This window comes from Myxocyprinus asiaticus, chromosome 11 (genome assembly GCF_019703515.2).
Source record: "Myxocyprinus asiaticus isolate MX2 ecotype Aquarium Trade chromosome 11, UBuf_Myxa_2, whole genome shotgun sequence".
NCBI lineage: Eukaryota > Metazoa > Chordata > Actinopteri > Cypriniformes > Catostomidae > Myxocyprinus > Myxocyprinus asiaticus.
In genome coordinates this window covers 44636087-44650395 of record NC_059354.1, presented here as the reverse complement: position 1 = coordinate 44650395, position 14309 = coordinate 44636087, and the positions used below count along the sequence as shown (strand labels likewise).

The 14309-nt window shown below is 35.7% G+C and overlaps 1 protein-coding gene across 3 annotated transcripts in view; it reads right to left on the bottom strand.

Annotated features, from left to right (window-relative positions):
* LOC127447972 (double-stranded RNA-specific editase 1-like) overlaps positions 1–14309 on the bottom strand; it is a 203684-nt gene that overhangs the window by 70735 nt on the left and 118640 nt on the right. The window contains exon 3 of one of the 3 annotated variants that reach the window (XM_051710244.1): positions 10915–10963. The exons of the other annotated variants lie outside the window; for them this stretch is intronic. The gene's annotated coding sequence lies outside the window, so the exon portion shown is untranslated. The remainder of the gene's footprint in view (positions 1–10914; positions 10964–14309) is intronic. 3 annotated transcript variants of the gene reach the window in all.

Here is a 14309-nt window from a genome sequence, read left to right as displayed (position 1 = left end):
ATCGTCAGAATAAATGACTAATTTTGAATTGCCTTCAATGGAGAAAGATATGGCCAGCAGCCATATCACCCTGTAGCTCAAGACTGGTTGCCTACTGAACCTAAGCAGGGCTGAGCCTGGTCAGTACCTGGATGGGAGACCTCCTGGGAAAACTAAGGTTGCTGCAAGAAGAGATATTAGGGAGACTAGCAGGGGATACTCACCCTGCGGACTGTGTAGGTCTTAATGCCCCAGTATAGTTATGGAGACACTATACTGTAAAAAGGCACCAGCCTTCGTATGAGACGTTAAACTGAGGTCCTGACTCTCTGTGGTCATTAAAAATCCCAGGACACTTCTCGAAAAGAGTAGGGGGTGTAACCCTGGTGTCCTGGCCAAATTCCCCCATTGGACCTTATCCATTAACTGGCTCAATCACTCTACTCTCTCCTCTCCACCAATAGCCGGTGTGTGGTGAGTGTACTATGGCTGCTGTTGCATCATCCAGGTGGATGCTGCACACTGGTGGTGGTTGAGGAGAGTCCCCTGTTCACTGTGTAAAGTGCTTTGAGTGTAGTGTCAGAAAAGCGCTGTATAAATGTAATGTTCATTCATTCAAAGATGCTTTTTGGGTCCAGATGGTGCAGTTACAACATTTACCAGCAGAGGCTAACTGTGTAATGCTGTAAAACATGGCATCTTGAAGCATGACAAACTGCTTCAAAATCTTGGTTATGAACACAGATTAGGCCATTGAACTTTTATACAGCTGTGAAAAAAAGAGCTCTGTGTGTGTGTGTGTGTGTGTGTGTGTGTGTGTGTGTGTATGATTAATCCTCAGCTCTCTCAAGCTACACTGGACAGGCAGGGAAAGTTTGCTGTCCTCAGCACTATGTATCATCCTATCTTTTCTCATCTGTCTCTCACTCTCAGCTCGTCTCCGTCCCTGCCTATTCTCCTCGCCTCAGCGGCCCCGCTACTCACAACAGATGACTATCACTGTATTTCTAATTCAAGGCCAGGTCAGTTACTCCAATATTCACAAGGGGAAGGCTGCGTGTGTATGAGTGTGTTTGTACGCCTGAGTGGATTAGCCGCTGAATTTTTCACCAGTGGATGGGTTATTAGCAGAACTGAAGGTAACACTGATGGACAGGCAGTAGATCTGAGCATCAAAAACATCAAAGTTGATAAGGTGGATAGACAGACAGACAGACAGGATAATTCTCAAGGAAAAGACTTGTGTGCTAGTACTGTCAAGATAACCTCACCTGTTTTCCCATCAACTCAATGACAAAGATGGAAAGAAAGGAACAAACGAATGAAAAAATTAACAAAAGAGAAGGAAACAATGACAGAGGACCAAAAGAGAATAAATGTATGAAACAAGGAACAAAAAAACTGAATGGAAGAACAAAGACAAAACCGACAAGTTACCAACAAAAACTAAATAGAAAAAAAAAGCAAAAGAAAAAAAGAATGAAGATCGAAGAAAGCACAAATGAAAGAGAAAAAAGCAAAAAGAAAATAAACAAGACTGAATAAAATGAATAAACAAACAAACAATTAAAATGAAAAAAAAGGAAAAAGAAAAAGATAAAAAGCATCAAGGGAAAGAATGAACAAAAGAAAAAAAATGAACAAAAACAAATTAAAACAAAAAATAAACAAATGAAAGAAATAAAGAAAAAACCAAATAAATGAAAAACAATTCAAATAAAACAAACAAAAAAGAGAGAAAGAAAAGGAAAACAAAAACAGAATGAACAAAAATGAATGCACGCACAAACGAACAATTAAAATAATACTAAAAATAAACAAACAAAAGATAAAAATGAACGAACAAACAAAATAAAACAAAAATAAACAATTGAAAGAAACGAAAGAATGCACAAACGTATTTTAAAATACTTAAAAAGAAAAAGAAAGCAAAAGGAAGAAAAAAGAATGAACAAAAAAAATGAAGATAGGGAGAGAATGAACAAATTGACAAAATGAAAACAAAAAAGAATGAACAGCAGAGAGAATGAAAAAATGTAAGAAAGCACAAGTGGAAGGAGAGAGCGGGTCTACGAGAGCTCAGCATTGGCAGTTGTCAAGAGTCAGATGTGAGCGTGCAGCTTGTTTAAGAAATATTTAGGAAACATTAGCAGTCATTGAGACTGCAAACCTGCAGATAATGAGCCTGAGAGATGGAGCGATGACTTCAGCATACAGTATCTCTGCCTCCTCTGAGATCAGCTCACTTACTGTCTCCACACACACATACACACTCCCACCACTGAACAAAACACTCTTCCTCACAATTACTCCAGCACCACATACTGATCAAAGCTAATTATCCTGTTGTAATGTCATGCTGGTGTTACCGACTAATTCTCAGACTTGAGTGCAACGGCACGGTGATTGCATCTGTCTTCTAGTGGCAAGAGTTTCAAACAGTTCGTAATCAGCAAAGTGGGTTTACTTTGCACCATTTGTCATGATGAATAGTTAATACACAGACATTTGTTCCCAAAAGTGAGCGCTAACATTCCACTCAGACCAGAGTGGTTTGGCACTGTACCACCACACCACAACATGTCACGTATACACAACAGAATTTCAGTTTACTATAATAATTTAATAGATAAGCAATGAATAGTCAAATGTAATGTATTACTTAAACCGGCAGTATCCCTTTAGGGATAAAGCAAGGTGTATTTCTACAGTCAGTTTTCTCTTTCAGGTTAACTACTGTCATGGTGGAGTGGAGCAACAGTTTAAAGATAATCTTGACGAGCAAGTTAGTTAAAATATCAACATGATTATAACTAGTTACCAGAATAATAACAAAATGTTTAAATGGCATACACAGAGGTTTGTTACCACCAAAACAACGCAAGCGTGCACATTATGCATGTTCAACACGGCACACTTGCAATGCATGAAGCAAGTTTCTGGCCTTAAGAGAGATTTGTCTTTGTTCTTCACAGTAAAGTTGCTGTGCATATTCATACAGCATATCATAATAAAGTAAGGCAAGCTAGGTGATCTTCCCCAGATGCATGATAATCAGACAGTGCACGATCCATTCACTCCATCAGAGAAGCCTCATTTCCTCCAGTCTGCTGGCTGGGCAGAAATCTCCAGTACGTGTCATCAGCAGCCCATCGGGGAGGGTTTAAATGACATGGGTGTATAAGATAACTTTTTTCACTCTTCCAATACAATGACAGTTCCATGTCTGTCAAGCTCCAAAATGAAAAAAACAAACAAACATAAAACTAGTCCATAATACATGTGCGTTATATTCCAAGTCTTTCTAATGCAATACGACAGCTTTGTGAGGGAAACATACTGAAATGTAACTTATTCACTGACAATCTTACCGAACATTAACCTCGTGCGACACAGCATACTTCTGCGCAAACATTGTGTTTTGTCGTCGATATACACTATGCATAATTTAATTTAAACCGACTATTCTCAGTTCTGAAGACTCTGGGTTGTCATTTAAAGGGTTAAACTTATGACGCACTGAGTCATGTGACAAAACAACACGCCGCCGATCACAGTGGAGTTTGTGTTGAGAAACGCCAACAAACCTGTTCTGGTAAGAAAGCTCATTTAGTTTTTATATTTGACAACTATTTGTGTCAAAAGACTACAGTCTGATATGCCATTTTGTCTTTGTGTCTTTATACGATAAAACCGGCATAAAGATTGTTCAAAATTTCTCATTTTGGCTTCCACAGAAAATATAACAGCATACAGGTTTGGAACAATATTAGGGTGAGTAAATAATGACAATTCTATTTTTGAGGGATTTACACCTTTAACACAGACAACATCAGGTTTGTGATTTTCAAGGCCATCCCACTTCCTAAAAGCACAACTATGACTAATGCGGCAGAAACCATGAGTGATAAGCCCCTAAAGTTCCAAACAACAGCCAGCTAAACGTCAGATTCAGTCACGCTAAAACTGTACTGACACAATTCATGCCAATCAGCTTCATGAGCACAAGGTGACGTCTTAAGAGAAATCACGTTACGAAAATGCAGTTTTTCCTGCCTTCCGTCGGCACCAGTGCCCAGATAAGAGGAGACAAACTCACGGGTTTGACAAAGCCGCCTTAAGTTGGCAGGCAGCATTAGGGCGTGTAAGACACACTGAAACTGCAACTTCAGCAGCGGAGGATTTGCTTGGATGACAGGTCTCAGTTCAGTGCACACAGCACGGAATGTAAAGCCAAATGGCGAGGGCTTGGCTAATACCTCTAAATGCGCACCTCAGCAGCTACAACCACACTTCTGCCTGGGTTTATCCACACACCGCTGGAGTACGACACCCAAACGAGTGCCACTGAGGGGTGGAATTGCTCACCCTGCTTCTGAACCGGTGGAGAAACAGTTCTGTTCCAAAACCCAGTGAGCTGCCTCCTAAGGCCACGTCCACACTAATACATTTTCATTTGAAAACGTATTATTAGGTGCTTGTTTAAGGGATAGTTCACCCAGAAATGAAAATTCTCTCATTATTTACTCACCCTCATGATATCCCAGGTGTGTATGACTTACTTTCTTCACCAGAACACATTTGAAGAAAAATAGAGAAATATCTTAGCTCAGTAGGTCCTTAAAATTCAAGTGAATGGAGATTTCTCTTTTGAAGCTCCAAAAATCACAGACAGTCAGCATAAACGTAATCGATACGACTCCAGCAGTTAAATTAATGTCTTCTAAAGCAATATGATCACTTTTGTTGCAAAACATATTATTATTTAAGTACTTTTTTTTCATCGCTTCAGGTAAGCTTCAGGAGAGGGTGGAGATCACTCGGTCTCTCACATTGCCATGATACAGAGGTCATCATGTGCTTACGTCACATGTGCATACCGCATGATTTAAGAGTGTTAAAAAAAAGTACTTAAATATGTATCTTTTTTTGCACCAAAAGCGATCGTGTCGCTATAGAAGACATTAATTTATCCGCTGGAGTCATATGGATGATGTTTATGATGACTGTCTGTGATTTTTTGAGCTTCAGAAGAGAAATCTCCATTCACTTGCATTTTAAGGACCTACTGAGCTAAGATATTTCTCTATTTTTCTTCAAATGTGTTCTGGTGAAGAAAGAAAGTCATACACATCTAGGATATCATGAGGGTGAGTAAATAATGAGAAAATTTACATTTTTGGGTGAACTATCCCTTTAAGGGTAAGGATATCTGTTTTGTTCACCTCTCATTTGTTTTTAGAACACTACTGGTTAGGTTTAGGTTAAAGTTTTTGGTTAGGTAGTAACATTTTCTAATTAAATCCATCTAACATTCACCTTTAAAACCTTGTCTGTTTACGACACTATTTCACTCGCTTTTGGCGCCCACTACTGGACATTTCATGGGGAAACTGCAGTAAAACATGTAATGAAGCATGTAATTATGTTTTGCAAAAATGTTTGCACGGTCATGTAATTTTGATGAGATCAGGCTGGAAAAAGTAATGTTGTGAAAACACCCTACATTACCGCATATCTTGGAAAACGAAGAAGTTAGGGAACTGAAAATGGAGATGTGTGGATGTAGCCAAATACATTTTCATTTAAATGTACATTGCTACGTTTACACACCTTATCCACACTAAAACACAGATTTCCTCTACCGAAAACGGAGCTAAAACTTTAGAAAATTGAGAAATAGGACATTAGGAAAACAGAGTTCATAAATTAAAAAAACCGGATTAGTGTGAATGTGGACTCAGAGGCCAGCTGCCTATGTAGGTAGCAGACAGCGTGCAACTGTAGATTTTGGAACAGAGTCATGTTAACATCTGTTTTGTTTTCTTGTGCTTTTGGGCTGTGACGATTTGCAAAATGCAATTTGTGGCACAAGCAGTAATAGAAGTAATCCCCCCCCCAACTGAACAGTAATTCACTTTCCCAAGTAGGACAGTTTTAACACAAAATCACCCAGACAGAAAAAAAAAAAAAAAAATTTTTTTTTCCAAAAGTCCTTAAGGAAGATTTTTGGCAGGGAAGCTGAAATTACCATAATCAAAAAAATTTGGATCTCAAACCGAAACGTTCACAAACTTTGATGTCATTACCTACCGACTCAATTAGCTGTTAATTAACTTTTGTGCTTCTGCTGACTGTACAAATAGAAAATTATCTTTTAAAATAAGATTTCATCAACCTATACCTAAAAAGGGAATATGACTTTACCAGGGCATTCTCAGATTTCAATTTATAAAAGAACCCTTAAAATCACATTTAAAGAGAAAAGCTATGCCATTACGGTTAGTGAAATGTTCTGTAAGCTCAGACAAAGTCATCTCGACAAACTTGCAAGCAATCTTCCTTCTTTCTGTTTGTGTGGTACCATGATGATCCATCAGTTAATAAAAAATGTAATATATATTTCATCTTATTTTTTAGATTTAACTATTTCAATTTCAAAACAAATGCAATGTTGCAATGTTTAACAAAATGTAATTAAATCTTAAAATATGTTTCTATTTATTAATTACACAATTCAATTTGATGGAATTTTGTTACAAAATTGAAATGCGGTAGTCTTAAAAATTTTAGTGTAGAAAGACACTTTTTGAATTATTTTGAATATACCCACTAATTACTTTGAAAGCCTATCCATTACATTTATTGTAATCTGTCTTAACTTGTAATTGCAATCTATTTTTGAGCTTACTTTCTCATTTGTTTAGAGTTCACCTCAATGTATCACTCAAAAAGCCCCAAAAACTGAATAGAAAAAAAAAAAAAAAAGTTGAAAAATGCATTATCTAAACCAATGCCAAATATCTTTTGAAAAAAAAAAAAAAAAAAATCTAGTTTTAAGTACTTGGAATGCTATATCAGTATTCATGTTGGTTTTAAACTTTATTTTAAGATTTTTTATTTATTTATTTATTAAAGATTATTAAATTAAATTTGATGTAATTTTATGAAATTGAAATGCATAAATCTTTTTTTTTTTTTTATCTCCGTTTAGAATGACATTTTCCATCTTTTAAGTGAATTCTTTCTTGAAAAAAAAAAAACAAAAAAAAAACTTTGATGGGTAGTTGCCTAATACACATGTCTTGCAATATGAATCAATCTAAAATCTCAATCTAAAAATATCTTAAAGCATTTTGCCAATTCGTTTATAATCATAATGCATTCAACTTTAATGACCTCAAATTAATTGAAAGACTACATGGAATATTTGCACTTCTGATTTAAAAATAAACTAGTAAAATGCAGGTAAAAACATGATTTAAAATGATAAAAAACTTGCCATTTGAGACCAGAACATGTATACAAGATATACCGTACACCTCTTCTTAACAATTCAAAGAATATTTTTTTTTGCCTAAAATCTTGGTATTGATAAAATAAAAATACAAATAAATTTTTTTTTTTAAAAATCAACTACCCTGAAAATTAAATTTTCTAGAAAAATAAAGCATTTATGACATCATATGATAATGTATTAGCAGACGATAATACTCTTCGGTGCACAGATTGCCGACTACACCAGGCCTTTTTAAAAGGAAGAGTACTGACCTTTGCGCTCTGACCGTTTCTTGCGTCGCCGCTTGAATCTGGTCCTAATGAGGCAGTAGTAGGCCCCCATGCAGTGTGCGGCGTCCAAAACAAAGGCCATGACAATGTCTGACCCGTACTGTAGAGAGAACGTTACCTGCCTGCTCTGTCCTGTGCTATATCTCTGAACTACTCAGTGAAGGTATGAGCTGCCAGAAGCCTTCCCTCTCCGAGCTCTACCACACACACACACAAACACACAAATGCTCTTTTCCCCCTCCTCTCGCTTTGCTACTTAGTGAGTGAGAGAGAGAGATGACACTAGTAGAGCTTTACAAAGAGCTTACAAGGTTCGACTCTTGAGTAAACAGAGAACACTGGAGATTTGGAGACTTCTCTTTTATCCATCCGGCTATTTTACCTGAAACATGAACAGTCCGCTCTCATCAGCCCAGGCACCATTACATCATGATGCCTTCAGCCAATCAAGGGCCAGGGTTCAGTTCATCAGATGGCCATGGCAAAGACAGAAATGTAATCCCTTGATGCCCCTCACCAAGACTTATTTTAAAACCATTTTAATTACAAAAACACAACATTTACCTGTGTCCAAAATTTTGTGCTTCTCCCTATTAAACAATGTAAATGTGGTACGGACAGCCATGTTTCTGAAAAGCAAATTGGTACAGCTGACACAAATTATGTTATGTGTTCAATGTATTCTGCATCGGTCTTACAAATGAAAGTTGCAAAATGCAACAAGCTGTTTTTGCAGCTTAGTTTCAGTAATTGGACTTGAATTCTGAAAGATACAGTACGTGTTCTGAGTACAATGAACTCAAAATATCAAGGACAATTAGATTTTACATGACATAATATAGATAAGAGAGAAAATAACTTTTATGCAACACTTAGGCATTGGACAGATATTTTTGATTAACCAAGACAGTGAAAGAATTAGAGACTGTGTTTAAGCTGTTTTTTCCCCCATCACACAAAACAAGCATCCATGCGACTTCTAAACCTCAGAGGCAATACCTGATGTTGAGCTACAGTGAATTTGGAAAAAATAGCAGAGAATAGTTGACAGCACTGAAAATTCAAATTTAAACTAGCACTGATGAATAAATTATTAAATGTAACATCTATTTGGTGACATTGTAGAAATCTTTTATCATGAAGCAGTTTGGTAATGCTCACTGGCTCTTTTTGAAACGTTTCATTTGTTTAAGCATGCCTGATGTCTGAAAAACAAAACCTCTTCTGCCATCCTGTGGCCACTATAAGTATTAATACATTTTTCTATCACAGTGTACAAAATTGGTGTCCCACTTCTTTTATAATAAAATCACAAATTCCATGCTCATTATAGAGAGAACTTATTTTCTAACATATTAAAACAGCATGAAAAATAGCTAGTTTTAACGCCATCAAATGTAATTGACTTACATACAGCCGAGTTATCCATTTTGGACTATATTTTAACACACACACACACACACACACACACACACACAAATGTAACCTTAATCAATATCATTGGTAACACTTTAAAGTATGGTTGTATTTGTTAAAATTAGTTCATGCATTATGAACTAACATGAACAATTAATTTGTTTATTTAATTTGAACAATTAATAATACTATTGTTAATATAACAATAGTATTTTGATAATGTAAATGAATTTAACCTTATTGTAAAGTGTTAACATTTTTGGTAACACTTTACAATAAGGTTCTATTTGTTAACATTAGTTAAAGCATTAGGTATCATGAACTAACAGTGAACAATATATGTTAACAGCATTTATTCATCTTAATTAGTTTAGTTAATAAAAATTCAATTGTTCATTGTTAGTTAATGTTATTTCACAGTGCATTAACTAATGTAAAAAAAAAAAAACTTTTGAATTTAAAAATGTATTCGTATATGTTAAAATTAACTAAGATTTATAAATGCTGTAAAAGTGTAACACTTTAGTTAATAAAAATTCAATTGTTCATTGTTAGTTAATGTTATTTCACAGTGCATTAACTAATGTAAAAAAAAAAAAAAAACTTTTGAATTTAAAAATGTATTCGTATATGTTAAAATTAACTAAGATTTATAAATGCTGTAAAAGTGTAACACTTTACAATAAGGTTCCATTTGTTAACATTAGTTAATGCATTAGGTATCATGAACAAACACTTAACAATATATTTGTAACATCATTTATTAATCTTTGTTAATGTTAGTTAATAAAAATACAATTGATAGTTATTGTACCACTGTTAGTTCATGCTAGTTTATAATGCATTAACTAATGTGAACTATACAAATTTTGATTTTAAAAATGTATTAGTATATGTTGAAAGTAACATTAACTAAGATTAATAAATGCTTAATAAGTATTGTTCAATGTTAGTTCATGTTAATGAATGTTGTTAACTAATGTTAACAAATGGAACCTCTTTGTAAAGTGTTACCGTTTTGTTAATTGTTCGTGAATCTTAACTAATGTAGTTAACTACTGTTAACAAATGAAACCTTACTGTAAAGTGTTACCCAATTTTTATAATGTGTATTGCTGGAAAATAAACAAACTGCATTTAAACATGTCTAAAATTATGGCAACATGGTTGCAAACCCAGAAAACCTAGCTTGGATTAATCCAAATACTGTATGAATACAGATCTAAAAGAGATTTGTACATTTTCAGCTGTCCAGCACCCTCTAAAGAACTGAGCTGGAACTGCAACATTATCTCAAATAATGACTGGGACTACACATATACAGTGGCTGTAAAAATAATAATAATTCTACACAAATGCAAATACAAAGCAAGCATAAATCTACTATCTATACTTAAAATGTGTCCAAAAACACTAGTAGTTAAGGACCCCCATCAGTAAAGATGGTTTCAAAGTTCAGTTTTAGACCACATTACAATAAAGTTTTGCTTTAAGTCAACATGAATCACTGTTCTCAACTCATTTTACTGCCAGTATCTTGTGTATTTCCTAGTGAAACGGGATGTTCACAGAAAAAAAAATATATATAAATCTAGGGTGGGACCTGATTTAATCTATCAGTATTTGATTGGATAATGAAAAATGGGCATTACACACCATAATGGAGCCAGGTGATTGGGATTGGAGGGGTGGGGTTGAGTGATGGGGATTCGTGATGTCAGCAATAAAGGAGTCATTTCAGAGGTGGGGCAACATATTACATTTTAATAAAAGATTACAAAGACTAACAAACCACTTTTTAAACAAATGAATTACTAATGAATCAAACACAATAAGATCTGGAAAGTGGATTTAAAACAAATGGGGACCAATTTTGATTTCACACTGACTTGATAACTACTGTTGTAAATCTAGCCCTGCATGTTGGGAGTAAATCAATTTAAGACACACCTTGTTTTCAACTTGCTGTCAGAAAACCACTCCTGGTGGATCACAGAACCTACACAGACAGAGGAAAGAAAGAAAATAATATTGAATGCCAAAAAGAGTTATAACATCAAGCATTTTCTGATCAATGCCTTTGCCTCTGTGTGGACATTCCACATCACTTCACTGAGACTCTATTCGCTCAGACACTGCCTTCAGCATTTAGATGCAATCTCATGCTTTTGCAGATTTGGTTTCAGTCCCCCACGTCACGTCATCAGCCACATAGGCCTTTAATGTTCCAAATTACTGATAATCTTCACCTGTAGGTGAATACTATTAAAAATATTGCCTAATGGTTATGCTAGACACATCAGTGTACGTGTTAATCTAAGCACTGTCACATCCATGAGAGCAAAGTGACCTCAGAGATAAATGTCCTTCATAAAAGTCCAAGTTGGAATAAAACAAGGGTTTTTATATGAAGAGGAAAAATAACAGTCCCTCAGTCCAAAGCCAAAGAGATTCCTGGCCAAGCAGAGAGAGGAATGGCTTGGAATTGCAAGAGAGTGAAGGAGAAGGAGGGTGAGGATAGGAAAAGAAAGAAGCTATGTTTCCATCGTTGTTTTTTATTTTTAGGCGCATTTTGGGATATGCATAAAAACTGCTGGATGGAAACACCAAGATGCGAATAAATCTCCAATATATGCATTAAACAAATTATATGCTCGCTTGGTGGATACATTTTTTATTCGATAAGAAGAAATGCACATAAACAATGATGGAAACACATTTACCGAATAAACTCCTATTGAATTTGTTAGGAATAAAAGATGCGCATCAAAAAGCTCATGTGACTGAATAACTCGTTCATTACTGGACTAACCAGCAGGCCAATCATCACATCTGAAATGTTGCTCCGGTCACCCTGAAATAACGGTGTCTAGAAAATCCAAAGCCTACAAAGAGTTTGCAGCACAAATAAGTCTAAAACAAACTTGAACTGTATGGAACAGAAGGTTTATTGACACTTTTGAAAATATCTTATAGATCCGCACGGTATAGTCATAAGGATGGATGAACGCACATATACAGTGGATATAAAAAAAAGTCTACACACCCCTGTTAAAACAGCAGGTTTTTGTAATGTAAAAAATGAAACAAAGATAAATCATATCAGACTTTTCTCACCTTTAATGTAAAAATTACAACCTATGCAATGCCACTGAAAACCAAAGTGACACATTTCTGAGAAAAAAAAAAAAAAACTTAGAATAATTTAACTGCGTAAGTGTGCACACCCTTTTATAATTGGGTATGTGGCTGTGTTCAGAATCAACCAATCATCAAACTCTGTGAAATAGTACACACCTGTCTTCACCTGAAGTGACTCTGATTAACTCCAAATAAATCTCAGCTGTTCTTGTAGGATTTTTCTGACATTTTCTTGGTTGCAGCTACTACAAGAGCCATGGGCCACAAAGAGCATACAAAGCATCAACGGGATCTCATTGCTGAAAGGTATCGCTCAGGTGAGGACTACAAAAAATGTTTTCCAAGGCATTAGATATACCATGGAACACAGTGAAGACAGTCATCAACAAGTTGAGAAAGTATGGCACAACAGTGACATCATCAAGAACAGGACATCCCTCCATAATTGATGAAAAGACAAAGAGAAAACTGGTCAGGGAGCCTGTCAAGAGGCCTACAGCAACATTAAAGGAGCTGCAGCTCTTTCTGGCAAGTACTGGTTGCTCCCTACATGTGACAACTATCTCCCGTATTCATCTGTCTGGGCTATGGGGCAGTGTGGCAAGACCAAGCCTTTTCTGTTAAAAAAAAACAAAACATCCAAGCCCGGAAAAAACCCATATCCAGTCTCCCAAAACCATGTGGAAAAATGTGTTATGGTCTGATGAGACCAAGATTGAACTTTTTGCCCAAAATTGTAAAAGGTATGTTTGGCGCAAAAACAACACAGCACATCAGCAAAAGAACACCACACCCACGGTGAAGCATGGTGGTGGCAGCATCATGCTTTTGGACTGCTTTTCTTCAGCTGGAACTGGGGCTTTAGTGAAGGTGGAGGGAATCATGAATAACTCCAAGTACCAGTCAGTTTTGGCACAGAACCTTCTAGCGTCTGCTAGAAAGCTGAAAATGAAGAGATCTTTCAGCATGACAATGATCCAAAGCACACATCCAAATCAACAAAAGAATGGCTTCAGCAAAAAAAGATTGTTTTGGAATGGCCCAGCCAGACCCAGACCTGAATCCGATAGAAAACCTGTGGGGGAACCTGAAAAGGGCTGTACACAGGAGATGCCCTCGCAATTTGACAGATCTGGAACGTATTTGCAAAGAAGAGTGGGAAAATATTCCCAAGTCAAGATGTGCCAAGCTAATAGACTCTTATCCAAACAGACGGAGTGCTGTAATAAAATCAAAGGGTGAATCAACTAAGTATTAGTTCAGGGATGTGCACACTTATGCAGTTAGGTTTTTCAAAGTTTTTATTTAAATTTTATTTCTCTGAAATGTCACTTTGGTTTTCAGTGGCATTGCATATAGGTTGTAATTTTTATATTAAAGGTGCAACAATTCTAATATGATTTATCTTTAAGTTTTTACATAACAAAAACCTGCCGTTTTAACGGGTGTGTAGACTTTTTATATCCACTGTAGAGTGCACCCAGAAGTGTGTGATGCGCTGTCACTCCCAGAGAGAAGGTTCTTTAGAGTGTTTTGTCTACGTGCTCTAAACTGTCAGTATTTTATTAATAAAACACTCACAGTGGCTACAATTTCACTGGGAGTGACGATTTCATCCTTTTGAACACCCTTGGATGGAAACGCAGCTTTATTCGCACAATGTTTTTGCTATAATATGGTTTTCAGCATAAATTAATTTCGCAGCTTGGATGGAAACATAGGTAGTGGTAGAGAAATTAAATAAATGCTGTATTGCAAAAAAAACCTTATATCCATAGATCAAGAGTATGGCTGTTTGTGGCTTTCTCCTTTTCCAAAACACAAAAAATATCAGAGGAGGAAGCTGCAAACCCTTTGAGTTTCCTCACTGAAAACAACAGTAACGTATAAAAATAAATTGCTTCTACTCAGAAATGTACGCATTTATAAAAATTTTAGCTTGACTTAATTTTCATTAATGTGTAACAAAATATAAATTTTAAGGTGAACAGAGAGTTACATACAGTAAATGAATAATCGAGTTTCTAGAACTTCTTTAGTCTAAAGAAAAACAATAAAATTAAGATTCTAAGTACTACTAACTCAAACAATCAAGTACAGAACTGAGGTTGTGGGGAATAACCATAATTAGTTATTCAGAATACATAGATTGTAGCTATTTTTAGAATGAGTGATGTCGTTTTACTGTAAATAGCTGTTTTGTC